The 14,441-nt window shown below is 38.7% G+C and overlaps 1 protein-coding gene across 1 annotated transcript in view; it reads left to right on the top strand.

Annotated features, from left to right (window-relative positions):
* Window positions 1-14,441, top strand: part of Nwd2 (NACHT and WD repeat domain containing 2) — a 191,340-nt gene that overhangs the window by 20,620 nt on the left and 156,279 nt on the right. The gene's annotated exons all lie outside the window — the stretch shown is intronic.

Genomic DNA, 14,441 nt, shown 5'->3' with positions numbered 1-14,441 from the left:
CTTAAGCACTAACAGACACAATGCTGGTACGGCTCCCTTTCCTAGGATATGCTAAACTCCAAGTTCAGATAAAAAAGATTGTCAAGCCTTAACCAACCAACAGGCTCGAGATAGCCAGGCATTGTCTAGGGATATCTTTTTGCACTGATCCTTTGGAAAGAGAAAGACCTGTGGTATAATGACACTTCTTTTTTTTTTTTTTATTAACTTGAGTATTTCTTATATACATTTTGAGTGTTATTCCCTTTCCCGGTTTCCGGGCAAACATCCCCCTCCCCCTCCCCTTTTTTATGGGTGTACCCCTTCCCATCCTCCCCCCCTTGTTGCCCTCCCCCCAACAATCTAGTTCACTGGGGGTTCAGTCTTAGCAGGACCCAGGGCTTCCCCTTCCACTGGTGCTCTTACTAGGCTATTCATTGCTACCTATGAGGTCAGAGTCCAGGGTCAGTCCATGTATAGTCTTTAGGTAGTGGCTTAGTCCCTGGAAGGTCTGGTTGCTTGGCATTGTTGTACATATGGGGTCTCGAGCCCCTTCAAGCTCTTCCAGTTCTTTCTCTGATTCCTTCAACGGGGGTCCTATTCTCAATTCAGTGGTTTGCTGCTGGCATACGCCTCTGTGTTTGCTGTATTCTGGCTGTGTCTCTCGGGAGAGATCTACATCCGGCTCCTGTCGGCCTGCACTTCTTTGCTTCATCCATCTTGTCTAATTGGATGGCTGTATATGCATGGGCCACATGTGGGGCAGACTCTGAATGGGTGTTCCTTCTGTGTCTGTTTTAATCTTTGCCTCTCTATTCCCTGCCAAGGGTATTCTTGTTCCCCTTTTAAAGAAGGAGTGAAGCATTCACATTTTGATCATCCATCTTGAGTTTCATTTGTTCTAGGCATCTAGGGTAATTCAAGCATTTGGGCTAATAGCCACTTATCACTGAGTGCCTACCATGTGTGTTTTTCTGTGATTGGGTTAGCTCACTCAGGATGATATTTTACAGTTCCATTCATTTGCCTACGAATTTCATAAAGTCATTGTTTTTGATAGCTGAGTAATATTCCATTGTGTAGATGTACCACATTTTCTGTATCCATTCCACTGTTGAAGGGCATCTGGGTTCTTTCCAGCTTCTGGCTATTATAAATAAGGCTGCGATGAACATAGTGGAGCACATGACTTTTTTATATGTTAGGGCATCTTTTGGGTATATGCCCAAGAGAGGTATAGCTGGATCCTCAGGCAGTTCAATGTCCAATTATCTGAGGAACCTCCAGACTGATTTCCAGAATGGTTGTACCAGTCTGCAATCCCACCAACAATGGAGGAGTGTTCCTCTTTCTCCACATCCTCGCCAGCATCTGCTGTCACCTGAGTTTTTGATCTTAGCCATTCTCACTGGTGTGAGGTGAAATCTCAGGGTTGTTTTGATTTGCATTTCCCTTATGACTAAAGATGTTGAACATTTCTTTAGGTGTTTCTCAGCCATAATGACACTTCTAAGGAACATTTCTATCTTGTTTATTTGTAACACAACAGAATGTTTATTACCAACTATCCGGCCTTTTTAACAGGCTTCATTTATTTATTTCTTTTTATGTCTAACGTGCCTTTGAAACATCACCGTAAGAAGTAAGTTATAAACCACTGAAGTAAGTTATAAACCATGTTTTCCTCCTCCACATTAAGAACCAAATTTTAACAAAACATTCAGAAGAGTCATTCAACAAGTATTTATTGAAGGCTTTCCACATGCAAATTACTACTCCAGGGTTGGGGATTTAGCTCAGTGATCGAGCACTCGCCTAGCAAGCACAAGGCCCTGGGTTCGGTCCCCAGCTCCGGGAAAAAAAAAAACTTTGGCAGCAAATTACTACTCCACACAGCTGGGACCTACCATTCATAAGAATTCTTGGTGTATTTAAAAATAACTAGAAGAGTTTAGAGGTTCACAGGGAGAATATATGTTTCAATAGATGGAATTAATTTCAGTATTAGCATCAGGACCTTCATTTCCACATAAGTGGAGAGCACAGCACACTACCCTATAAATGCACAGTTGCTATGCATCAGTTTTTAAGTGACGCCATTAAAACACCTAGTGGTGTAGACTGGAAGTATGTAAATGGCAACATTACTAAATCTGTTTAGCTCCTCCCCTCACTGTGCGCACTGTCTGATGGGTGATTACTTTTCAATGTTTTCTATAACTGTAGTGAATTGTGCAGCACTGTAAAGAATTTGAAAGCACTGGTAAGCACAATAAAGAGAACTGGAATAAAGGTAAGGACAAATGGTGAAGGACAGCTGCTCTCCCCTCTTTTTAGGAAACCAAAGAAGATGTGTCTGATGAGATGAAATTTTAGTGGTGAGGAAGAGGCCAAGGCAGATAAGCAAAAGACAAACTCCCAAGGGGACCAGTGAATCCAAAGCCGGGCTCAAGAACCATGTTTCAGAGTGTAGCCAGGGATGTTCAGTGAACAGCCAGATCAAACAGAGTAAATGGTAAGCGGAGAGGTGGGTGGTTTTCAAAAAATGTAATATCCTCTAAGGGCAGACAGCAGCCAGCCAGAAGAGACACTATCCATAAACATCCAGGAAGCTCTATCTGTATGTCTGTCAGGTATCAGCTGAGATAGGAAATGAGATCAAGGGACTAGAGGAGGGCAGATCAGGGGAGGTCAGGGTGCTATCTCACCATAATTATTAGACAGAGGCCCAACAGCTAACTTTATACACAAAAGGTAGGGATTTTTCTTTCCTTTTCTGGAGAAAAAAAAATACTTCATTAATTCAATTCAATTTTAAAAGTGATTTAAAAGTGATCCTAAGACAAAGTTCTAAGACAATGGCTAAAACAATGCTCACTCCCACCAACACAAAAAGGGGCATTTTCTCCATTTTCCCCAATACTTACTCTCTCTGATAATAAAGCCATGTTAACAGATGTTCAGTGATACCCTACTGTGATTTTCATTTGGCTTTTACTTATGATAAGCCTCAACAGACTGTGAATGTGTGTGGGCGCGCGCACACCACTAGCTCCAGAAGATGAGCGCTTCACTTCACTGGGTGGCCTCATAGCAGTTGATATTTACCTCTTCCTGTAGATGCCAACCCTTATAAGCTCAAACAGAGCTGCGTAAATTACATATAGCTTTATTTTTTAAAGGAAGCAACAAGAAAGCTTTCCAAAACCTCAAGACCTAGGCTAGATTGCTCAGTGGTTAAGAACTCATAGCACTGTTGAACAGGACCATGGTTTGGTTCCCCTCACTCACATTGGGTGGTTCACCAACAGTCATTTCCCATGGTGATTAGTGAGGTGTGTAACATATCTAGCACTGTCCTGGAACATAGTTAATTATTGTCATGTCAGAATATTATTGAGGAGAAGGAATAGAGTGATAAGGGAAATATATTATCCTTTATAAACTTTAAAGCCAGAGAACTAATTTATAGACAAGAACCATAAACTTGAATTGTCTCTGAATTATGGATGAATGAAGGGAAATGATTAAATGATATTAACACCATAACTTCAGAGAACCAACTGGAGGCACTGGTTATTGCCTTCTTTCTTGACCATTGACATAGCATGCAGTGCCTATAAACAGTGAGGGAAATAATACTTCCTGGACATCTCTGATTCAAAGTAGCAATTAGTGAAGGCACTAAGATGTGTGTGATAGTTACTCAGATACAGATTCCAGTTGCAGGCAGTAAATAGCTGCTCCATTCATTCCGTATTAAACTAGAAACCCACTCAAAGCAGTAAAGACTTAATATATAGAGTTTGTTAATTATTTGCCCACTCCCAGTTGAACAGTTAAATGTCTGCTTAACTCAGTGCCTGGGGTGAATTCAAATGGATGGATGATGTTTTAAAGTATGTATTAGGAAGGTGTGAGGGAATTGAGTGGATTTCTAAAGGCTTAATAATGAAAATAAGCCTCTGTTTTAAAGGAGGTTGGCCTACTGCCGATGGGCGTGTCCTTTCCGTCCTTCTGCTCCCTTAGTAAAAGGATGTTTTTCTAGCTCCTTCCACCTGAAATTGTTCTGTTTATGATTTGGATTTTTATAACCAGCTGACCTTTTTTTCCTAAATAGGTCATTTTATTGCATAGCCAGTAAACTGGGTGTTCTGTAGATTTTTGGCCTGAGGAGGTTAGATGTATTTATATCTGGATGTGTCCATATGTCAAACAAATATCTCCATCTGTATTTGAAAGCCATTGAGGGTATAGAACACTGTGAAATTCCCTGTTTAATAAAATCAAATAAAAAACAATGGTCTTGACATGTCACCGGATATTTAAAAAAGATCAAAAGTGAAAGGTTTTGTCTTATAAAATAAAATCAGAAATAAAACATAAGCTGGAAAAAATCAACTTGTTTATATTTCACTAATTTGTTTATATTTCACAAACAATATATAAATACCTTCCACTTAAGCTCTGTAAAGAAAAACTTGTATTTGTAAGAAAATTGTGTTTTTAAAAATAGCTTAACACAATACCATTTTCTCATCAAAATGACAACTATACACGAGATAAACAAAATACAAAATTTTGTCTTTGCAAACTTTTGCAATATACAATTACATTATCCAACTATCCTGAACAGTGCTTAGTTCTGAATGTGAAGGGTCCATACCATTAAAAGCATAAATTGTCATAAGTTTCAATAGTGAAAATAGATCATAAGAAATTATTATTTTATATGTAGCTCAGCTCCAACCAGTGCTGCAATTTGATTGAGCATATGATCATATTGTGAGACAGGAATCATAAGACAACTCATTCTTGCAAGAATGTCATAATTATAGAGGGAAAGAGATAATACTTTGTAATAATAATGGCAACTGTACATAATTATTTTAATAAAAACCACCTGGAGATATAGATGTGATGATATGCAGCCTTGTCACTTAACAAGGATATGTTCTGACAGGATTAATGAGACAATTTTGTCATTGTATGAAAATTAGTGTGTGAATAATACGAATTGAGGTGGCTGAGTGTTACTAAGCTATGCATTCTTGTGGGATCAGCATCATCTATGCATTTTGTCACTGACTGAAACAGCCTTCCATTTGCATATCTACAGTTAGAGTGATGAATAGCTGTAGACAAAGAAAAGTAGGTTATTTCACTCACAGGTTTGGAGACTCAAAGCTAGAATATATTGTGCTGGCCCTGGGAACCCATTTACACTACCACATCATAGTGAGGAGAAAAAAAATTAGGTGAGGACATAATCATATTGTGAGATAGGAATCATAAGATGACTCATTCTGGCAAGAGCTATCTCAGAGTCCTATAGGAACTACCTTCGAAGGGCTATACCCCCTTCAAGACCACACACTGCATCTCAGAAAGATCTTGCCACCTTTTAACAAAGTCACACTAAAAACCAAGCTTCCAATACATGAACCATTGGTAGACAAATCATACCAAAACATAGCAGGTATCATGTGACACGTGACGGTAACAATAATAAGATAACCCGAAATGAACCAAAAAGCTGGTAAGATTCAGTAGGTTTGTGCTATGTATCTTGATATAAAGACACATAGACATAAGAAAAATGAGATTTATGCCCAGGGGCCTGTCTTAGGATTGTTGATATTCGCATCTGCAAAGTTAAAAAGCTAATTAATGAAACCAATACTAAGCATCAATGAGTAATTTGAACTAGTTTCTGCTGACTATGACTGGTTGCTAAAAGTTCAGCGATTTACATTATAAAGGTATTGTCTTGGGGAGGCCAGAAATCTGGTCTGAACTGCATTTTGTTAGGCTAGTGCAAAATAGCTCACTGGCTGAGCTACATCATCTCTAGGAGATATAAACAGATCCATGCTGCTGTTGGTCTGCCATCTAGACTCTGTCTGTGTTGCTTAGGTCATGGCTGCTTCCTCTGTCTTCAAAGCCAGCAGCGTATCACCTGCCACATCTCTTCCTATGACCTCTGTCCATGTTGTCATTCTCCTCTGGCTCTGCTTCCATGACTATGTCTCCTTCTCTCACTCTGACCATTTTACATCCACCAGATAATGCAGAATAGTTTTTCTTCCCTATACAGGTCAAGTCTGAGTCAAGTCTGCTGTGTCAGGTAATATTCAGGAATTTCATAACTGAGGTTCTTGTCAATAGTAAGGTTGCCAAAATGTTGGAACCTTTAAGAAAAAAAGAAAGAACTTTTCCCACTTCAGATTCAAGATTTTCCAAAGATGGCCCAGATTTCATCGTCACCTTCCTTCCCTGTCAGTCTTCTAAATCCATCCTTTCTGGCAACATTGTCTCACTTTCCCTCCCCTAATCTTAAAACTTCACTTTTCAGAATACTATCTCTCTTTTAACATCAATCTCAAAGAATGTGTTCTCCAGTCAGTGAATTTCATGGATGTCTAGATTGGTTAGCTTTCTTCTTTATGTGATGAAAAAAAAAAAGCAAATACTGTCTTAGTTGGGGTTTTATTGCTGTGAAGAGAAACCATGACAACTCTTATAAAGGACAATATTTAATTGGGTCTGGCTGGTGGGAAAGATGGCAGTAAGTCTGCAGATATGGTGCTGCAGAGCTGCAGAAGAAGTTGAGAGTTCTACATATTGATCCACAGGTAGAAGAAGGAGAAAAAGGAGACAGTGTATCAAACTGGGCATAGCCTGAGCATAGGAGACCTTAAAGCCCACTACCTCCAACAAGGCCACACCTCCTAATAGTATCACTCCATATGAGCCATGCATTCAAACATTTAAGTGTATGGAGACCATAGCTATTTAAACTAGCACATACTCTGACAAAAAGCAAATTCAAAAAGAAAGGGTTTTCTTGGCTTCAGTCCTTCAGTGAGGGAATACAGAGCAGGAGCTTAAGCAGAAACCAGAGCATGAACATGGATGAATGCTACTTCTGGTTCTCCCTGGCTTTCTCAGCTACCTTGCTTGTTTGGTTGCTTGGTTGATTGGTTGATTGGTTGGTTGATTGGTTGCTTGCTTGCTTGCTTGCTACCCACCTATCTATCTATCTATCTATCTATCTATCATCTTTTAGATGCAAATTTACATAATACTGTTTAGCCCTTTACAGTTTGTGGTTTTAGTTATGCAAACAGGATTTTTTAATAACAAACAGATGTTTATAATACATGTTAAATAACCAAACCATTGATCCTGTATTGCTTTCCATGAGTTCTGTAGAGCCTGGTCTATTAATTTGTCTTTCTTTTCTTTTTCTTTTTTCTTTTATTTACTTCTTAATTCACTTTTGCATCCCACTATGAGCCCCACTTCTCCTTCCAGTACCCCCTCACACAGATCCATTCCTTCTCCTTCTCCTCTGAGAAAAGGAACCCCCTCTGGGTATCACCCCACACACTTACCCGTTTGACCCTCACCACTCCCCCCTCAACACACACACATCAAGTTATTGCAAGACTAGGCATATCCTCTCCCACTGAGGCCAAACCAGGCAGCCCAAGTAAGGGAAGAGGATCCACAGGCAGGTAAGCAGCAGATTCAGGGACAGCCCCTGCTTCAGTTGTTAGGGGACCTGCGTGAAACCAAGCTGCACACCTGCTACTTATGTGCAGGGGGGACTAGGTCCACCCCTTGTTCATTTTTTGGTTGGTGGTTCAGTCTCTGGGAGCCCCCAATGGATCAGATTATTGACAATGTTGGTCTTCCTGTGGAGTCCTTGTCCTCTTCTGGTACCTCAATCCCTCCCCCCAACTCTTTTATAAGACACTCAAAGCTCCATCTCTTGTTTGGCTGTTGGTCTCTGCATCTCTTTCCATTGGCTTCTGGGTGGAGCCTTTCAGAGGACAGTTATGCTAGGCTCCTGTCTGCAAGCATAACAAAGTATCATTGATAGTTTGAGGAATTGGTTCCTGCCCATGGGATGGGTCTCAATTTGGATCAGTCAAGTTAGAAAGGTTGACCATTCCCTCAGTTTCTGCTCTATCTTTATCCCTGCACATCTTGTAGGCAGGACATACTTTGAGTCGAAGGCCTTGTGGCTTGGTTACTGTTCTTATTCCTCCACTGAGAGTCCTGCCTGGCTACAAGAAGTGGTCACTACAAGATCCATAGTCCCCATTGCTAGGAGTCTCAGCTAGAGTTGCCCCCATAGACACTGTGAGGGTTCCCCCCTTCCCAAGTCTCTAACACATCCTAGAGGCTGGTCCCCTACTGCCAATTTCTGTTCTTTCTTCCCTGCTCTCCCTATACCTGATCCCTACCTGTCCCACTCCCCACCCCATATTCTCTCCCACTCAGTTCCTACCCTCCACCCACCTACAATAAACTATCTGAGAAAGATTAAACTATCCTTCCATGGCCCTCCTTGTTATTTGGCTTGTGTCTGTAGATTATAGTGTGGCTATTCTGTACTTTATGTGAATATCCACCTATAAGTGAGCACTTACCATGCATGTCCTTTTGGGTCTGTGTTACCCCACTCAGGATGACTTCCAAGTAGCATCCATTTACCTGCAAGATTCATGGTGTCCTTGTTTTTAATAGCTGAGTAGTAGTCCACTGTGTAAATGAACCATATTTTCTTTATCCATTTTTCGGTTGAGAGAAATCTAGGTTGTTTCCAATTTCTAGCTTTTATGAATAATGCTGCTAAAAGCATATCTGAGCAAGTGTTCTTGTGGGATGGTGAAGCATCTTTTGGGTATATGACCCAGAGTATAGATATATAGGTATGTAGTAGTATAGGTATATTGCTGGATCTTCTGATAGAACTATTCCCAAATTTCTGAGAAACTATCAAATTGATTTTCAAAGTGGTTGTACAAGTTTGCACTCCTACCAGATATGTGGGAGTGTTCCCTTGCTCCACGTCCTCACCAACATGTGCTTTCCCTTGAGTTTTTGACCTTAGCCATTCTAATGTGTGTAATGTAGAATCTCAGAGTCATCTTTATTCACATTTCCCTGATAACTAAGAAGGTTGAACACTTCTTTAACAACCCAAATAACCCAATTTTTAAAATGGGGTACAGAGCTAATCAGCTACCTTCTTATACAGTATAGATCAAACTGCCAGGCATGGTTCCACACACGGTGAGATGGGTTTCTCTACTTTAGTCATCAATCAAGAGAATTCCTTACAAATATGGCCACAGGTAAATCTCACTTGAGAAATCTCTCCACTGAGACAGAAGACTCTAGATTGTCTTGAAGTGATATCTGAAGCTAACAAGGTCAGTATCCAACTTCTGACATTGTAATGGCATTGTTATCTACAAATGTGTTGGATCACATTGATCACTAACCTGGGACCCATGTGGCCTTCAAGCCTAATGTATCTGATGATGAAAACCCCAATCCCACACAGGTATACAAAGAATTTGAGACATTGTTAACTCAAGAGGTTTAATAGTAAAGGACAAAGCAAGACAGGCACAGCAACTGAAGCAGCATCAGTCAGAAACTTGAAGGGTCTCACTATTGTTTTTACTTTCTTGAGAAAGGTCTCTTAGACAGGCTTTTTAGCAGAAGTGTATGTAGTCAGAGATCATTCCAAGGTCAGATTTTACAAATTTTTAATGAAATAAAAAATTGGAACTTGAAGAAAAATTCAGAAGAAGAAACTTTGGACTAGACACATCCATTGGGACTCCCATCAATCCACTGATCTCTACATTGTGTCTAGCTGTGGTTTTATATGATGGCCTCAATTTTCTATAAAAGGAAGCATCTTTGATGATGAATGGTAGCTATATTTAATTATGGGTATAAGGGTAAGATTTATAATGTAGTAAGGAACTGTGCTTATCTAACAAATTAGTAGTAGTAAATTATTTCCTGAAATCTGTGACCTCACTAGTTTCTGGAAGTTGGATGAGTTTCTACTACAAGTCATGATTTCCTTCCTCCTCAGTGGCCCTTAAGTTAGATTAGACAGATGTTGATTACCATTAACTTCTGAGTGCAAATTCTCCTACCTCTATGCATTGCAAGTCTTTCATCTCTGGCTTATAGATCAACATGGAAAAGGGGACAGAAAAATGTTAAGATCCAAAATACCAGAAATTCTGCTGTGAAATTGTCTCTTTTAGAAATGTATGCAAAAACAAAACCAGATCAATAGGGATATTGATGGGGTGATAACATGGAAGGTGGAATTTTGGGGATCCCACCCTTGACCAACAAAAAGAAAAAAACACAAGCAACTATTAACTAGTGGGAGAAGGAGAATTAGCCTCACTCAGGTGTGAGACCCTAATTCTTTGTCCAATGCAGAATAGTCAACATTGAAACCACAGACACATAAACAACAAAAACAGATTCAGCAGGTTCTTACATATACAAGTATGTGTGCATGTGTGTGCAACAAATATAATCAATGAAAAAGAGGTTATCAATACCAGTCTGAAAGCATGGGGATAGAAAAGGTTTGAGGGAAGGTAACTGAACGGGGTGAAAGTGGTGAAATAATAAAAACCTATTTCAGTTAAAACCATTACAAACCAGAATAACTTTATCTCGGCTGACTTGACATGTCCAAACCTTAGCTCAGTCATTCATGGACAGATAATGATGTATGGAAACTAGAGATGAGAAGTGGGAAGCAGCATTTATTAGGAAGACAGGAACTGCCTGACATTAAAAGAAGTCTGTAGCTACCAACTGGTGTGACTTTTCAGAAGATCATCAAATTTATGGTGGTCTTAATTTGTATCATTGCTTATTGTAATATATATATATTTCTCTTTTGATGACATTAATCATATTTTTCTTTGTTTCATTCCACTGACATACTGAGTCTCTAAAGAATCTGCTTATATTGGTTTTCACCCCACTTTTCCCATCCAGCACCTTGTACTGTGCCACAAATATAGTAAAAATACAGCAAATGTGTTAAATTAGGTGGAAAAGAATATTTTAGCCCAAGAGATATCTCAAGGCAGCTCAAGGTTAATTAAAATAAGTGTTAAAAATCAGAGGAATTAGGTGCATTATGAAGTTTAATGAGTTGAGAAGATTTTATAGCTTAAGCTGGCACTTGAAAGATGAGTAGAATTTAGGTAGGAAGAAAAGAAAGCACAGGTAATAGTGTGCTATAAAACCCACGAGGCAATAAAGGATACAGAAGGAACAGAAAACTGTAGTCTTGCTTTGAAGCAGCTTCCGCTCTGGGATCTCTTCTATGACTCTATTACTAGAAGTCATAAATATTTCATGTTCACATTAATTAAAAATTGTCATAGCAGAATAGCCAATTTTCCATATTTTTCAGTGATTCATTCAGTCGTTCATTCACTTATTGGGAACTTACTGTGATTGTTTGTGCAAATTAAGTTATATGACTCATATCAGATAACTTCCTGATTTAAAGAGAAAACGGCAAAGAGATAAGGGAACAGAAAGCTGAGGCAGAAGTAGCAGAAAGCAACACTATCCTAGTTATACAATTCCACCAGAATCTTATAATTAACAGCCTGTCTGCCTGTCTGTCAGGACACAAGAGACAGCTTCCACCTCTGGTGCAGACCTTTAGGGGCTAATGCATTTATCTGAACTCCCCCCTTTCCAGGAAAAATAGCATCTGTATTATGAGGCAATGGTTCTTCAGTTAAGAACTTAAGGATGAAACTTGCTGCATTCTATAGGTTATCGAAATAATGGGCTAAATTTTTGAAATAATAAAAGTTCTATGATCAGAGTGGGTCCTGCAATGTTTCTTGGACTTGAAGCAAACGTTAAGTGTGAGTGCTTGTCGAGTGTGAAAAGTTGATATTCACATCATGACAACATAATTAAAAATTGTGACTGATGCAATCATAACAATATGAAGGAGACTCTATGTCCTGGGATCTCTTGTCTGATTAGGGACACAAACACAGAAGCAGAATATTTCAACCAAATGTGATTCGTAGAGTGGAGGACATTTGTTCCTGGTTACCTGGAACGCCTGGTCCCACTTCCAGACCTCATTCTTCACATCACTCCCCTTACCAGTTCCTGTCATCTACTGACATTCCATGGGCACTTCTCAATAGGAAAGATTGATTTCTATTCTTTTAAAGTTCATGTTCTCCTTCTCAATGCAGAATATCTCAGTACCCTCATCACCTATGAGATAAAGTCTGAAATCAGGAGCCTGATGTGCCAAACCTCTCATAATGTGACATTATCCAGCCAGATAGATGAGTTCTTTGTACCTGCCTCCAAATATTCATCAAATTAAACCTTTATGGTTTTTATCCTCTCCTAAAGTGTTCTCTTTACTCATTGCTCATCAAAACCCATGGATTTTTTTTTGCATTTCTAAGATCTACTTCCTGCCAGAAGCCATCCTCATTTAGCTATGAAAACCACTGCATAAGCACTGATTCTTAAACATCAGCCTTTCCCTCTATTTTTCCCTCTACGTGTAATGTGTATGCCTTGTTTCCAAATTCAGTAACTAATGAAAAGCCAAGGCTCCACTGCATTCATTTATAGATGATCAGCACCCTGCCAGCAAAGACTCCATAAATATGCAGTACTGTTGGCAGCCAAGCATGAATGTTGATGAGACAATTACACATACAGATTAAAATATGGCAGTAAGATCTTTGTGCAGTAAGATCACTTATTGGCATAGGGGGATGTGCCCTGTAATTCCAGAGAACCTTAAAAGGCTATTTTTCCAATATTTACAGGGGAAGGGGAGAAACAAATAGTTTCTATGAAGAAATTGATACTCTGGTACCCATGTATAGAGTGGGGCCAGACCATGAGTGAGAGAAAAGACTAGAAAATGAGACATTGGGAAGATACAGTTAATCAGACATGACAGGAAGGCAGGTCACTGAGTCAGGGTCCTGTTGGGCACCTGCATAACCTATTGGCATCAAAGAGTATTTAAGTATCACTAAAAATCATTTGACAAGTGGAAATAAATCACCAGGCTGTGTTTCAGTAACTGATCACAGTCCAGTGCAATCAAAGAAGATTTGTAATGAAGAATTTTAGATTTCCCCCAGCCCTTAAGGGATCCTTTTTTTATTGTGAGTTTTGTTTTCATTCATATTATGTAGATATGTTTAAGAATTAAATATCATACAAAATTAAACATGATAACCTATATCCTTGTCCACAATAAGAGGACATAATTGCACTCCAATCACCAGAAAGTTTCTTAAATAAAAACCAAACATATTACAAATGGCACCAGTCACAACTGGTCTGATTCAGGACATCCATATGTTTGTCTCTGCCCATATTGCTCTCTGTGGTTGCTTGTAATTTATTTCAGGTGTGATGCAAGACTTATGTCTACATTAATAAATAATAGAATGTTAGTCCATAGTCTCACAACTAACAATCCATTTATAATATATAGAATATGAAAATTTAAGATTTTGTGAGTTTTGGGACTATAATCACTTGAATAATCAAACTCCATTAAATGTGTAAACCACTTCCATTACCTACTCACTACACAAGAGACCTACACTTGTCCGGTCATTCCCATATAAGGCCCCCTCTTCCCATTTCTATGCATTTTGACTAGTTGTGGTTTTAAGCTTCATTCAAACAGAATATTGAAAGCAATATTCTTGCCTCAATTCTTTCATAAAATTTTCAAGATTTTTCTCTTCATTGAAATATGTTTCAGGGGTTCAATATTTTCAACACTGTGTATTATGCCTTATAAATACACTGAAAACTGATTACACGTGATCCTTTTAATTGAATTTTAGGTTATTTCCAGTTTGAGTTTTATAAGTCTTTACAAAAAGGTCAAGTTTTTGGTTTTGTTGATTTAAATGACTGTGAGTGAAACTGTTGACTCAGAAGGTGTATTTAACCTTGAACCTGTCATTTTCCAAAACTCATTTGTCATCTGATAGTTCCATCAAGATATACAAGGAATTCACAAACCTTACATCATAAGATGACAACCAGTCTTTAGTGGCCAAATTCCTTAGTTACCAACTACAATTTCTAAAAATGATACAGATGTTATGTATCTTGTTAGGTGCTTATCAACTAATCATCTATGCTTTCTGTGAAGTTGTAATCAATGATTTTAACTCATTTTGAATTAGATAAATTATCTATATTACCAAATGGTAATTTTACTATGTTATTAAAGAATGAGATGTTGTCCATAGTCTCATAACTAACAATCTTTTATAAAATAATAAAAACCATAAACATGTGAGTTGGTGGGTTTTGAGAATGTAGTACAGGTATAAGTCCTGTGTCATACATGCATGTCAGTATGTTGATGCCCTTTTCATTTTCTAAGTCATAACTTTTGAGGAAAAGAAGGTTTTACCTCTGAAATGTGACTCTGTCAGTGCATCTTGCTCCAGTGAGGCCCTCTTCCATTTTGAAAAAGCATTATTCTCTTCTACAGTCTCCTGGCTTCACTTTTAGGTCTATAATTCAGGTTGAGTTGATTAAGGTCCAAGGCAGAGATTGGGATTCACTTGATTCAA

Source organism: Rattus norvegicus, chromosome 14 (genome assembly GCF_036323735.1).
Source record: "Rattus norvegicus strain BN/NHsdMcwi chromosome 14, GRCr8, whole genome shotgun sequence".
NCBI lineage: Eukaryota > Metazoa > Chordata > Mammalia > Rodentia > Muridae > Rattus > Rattus norvegicus.
This window is presented reverse-complemented; position numbering and strand designations above follow the sequence as displayed.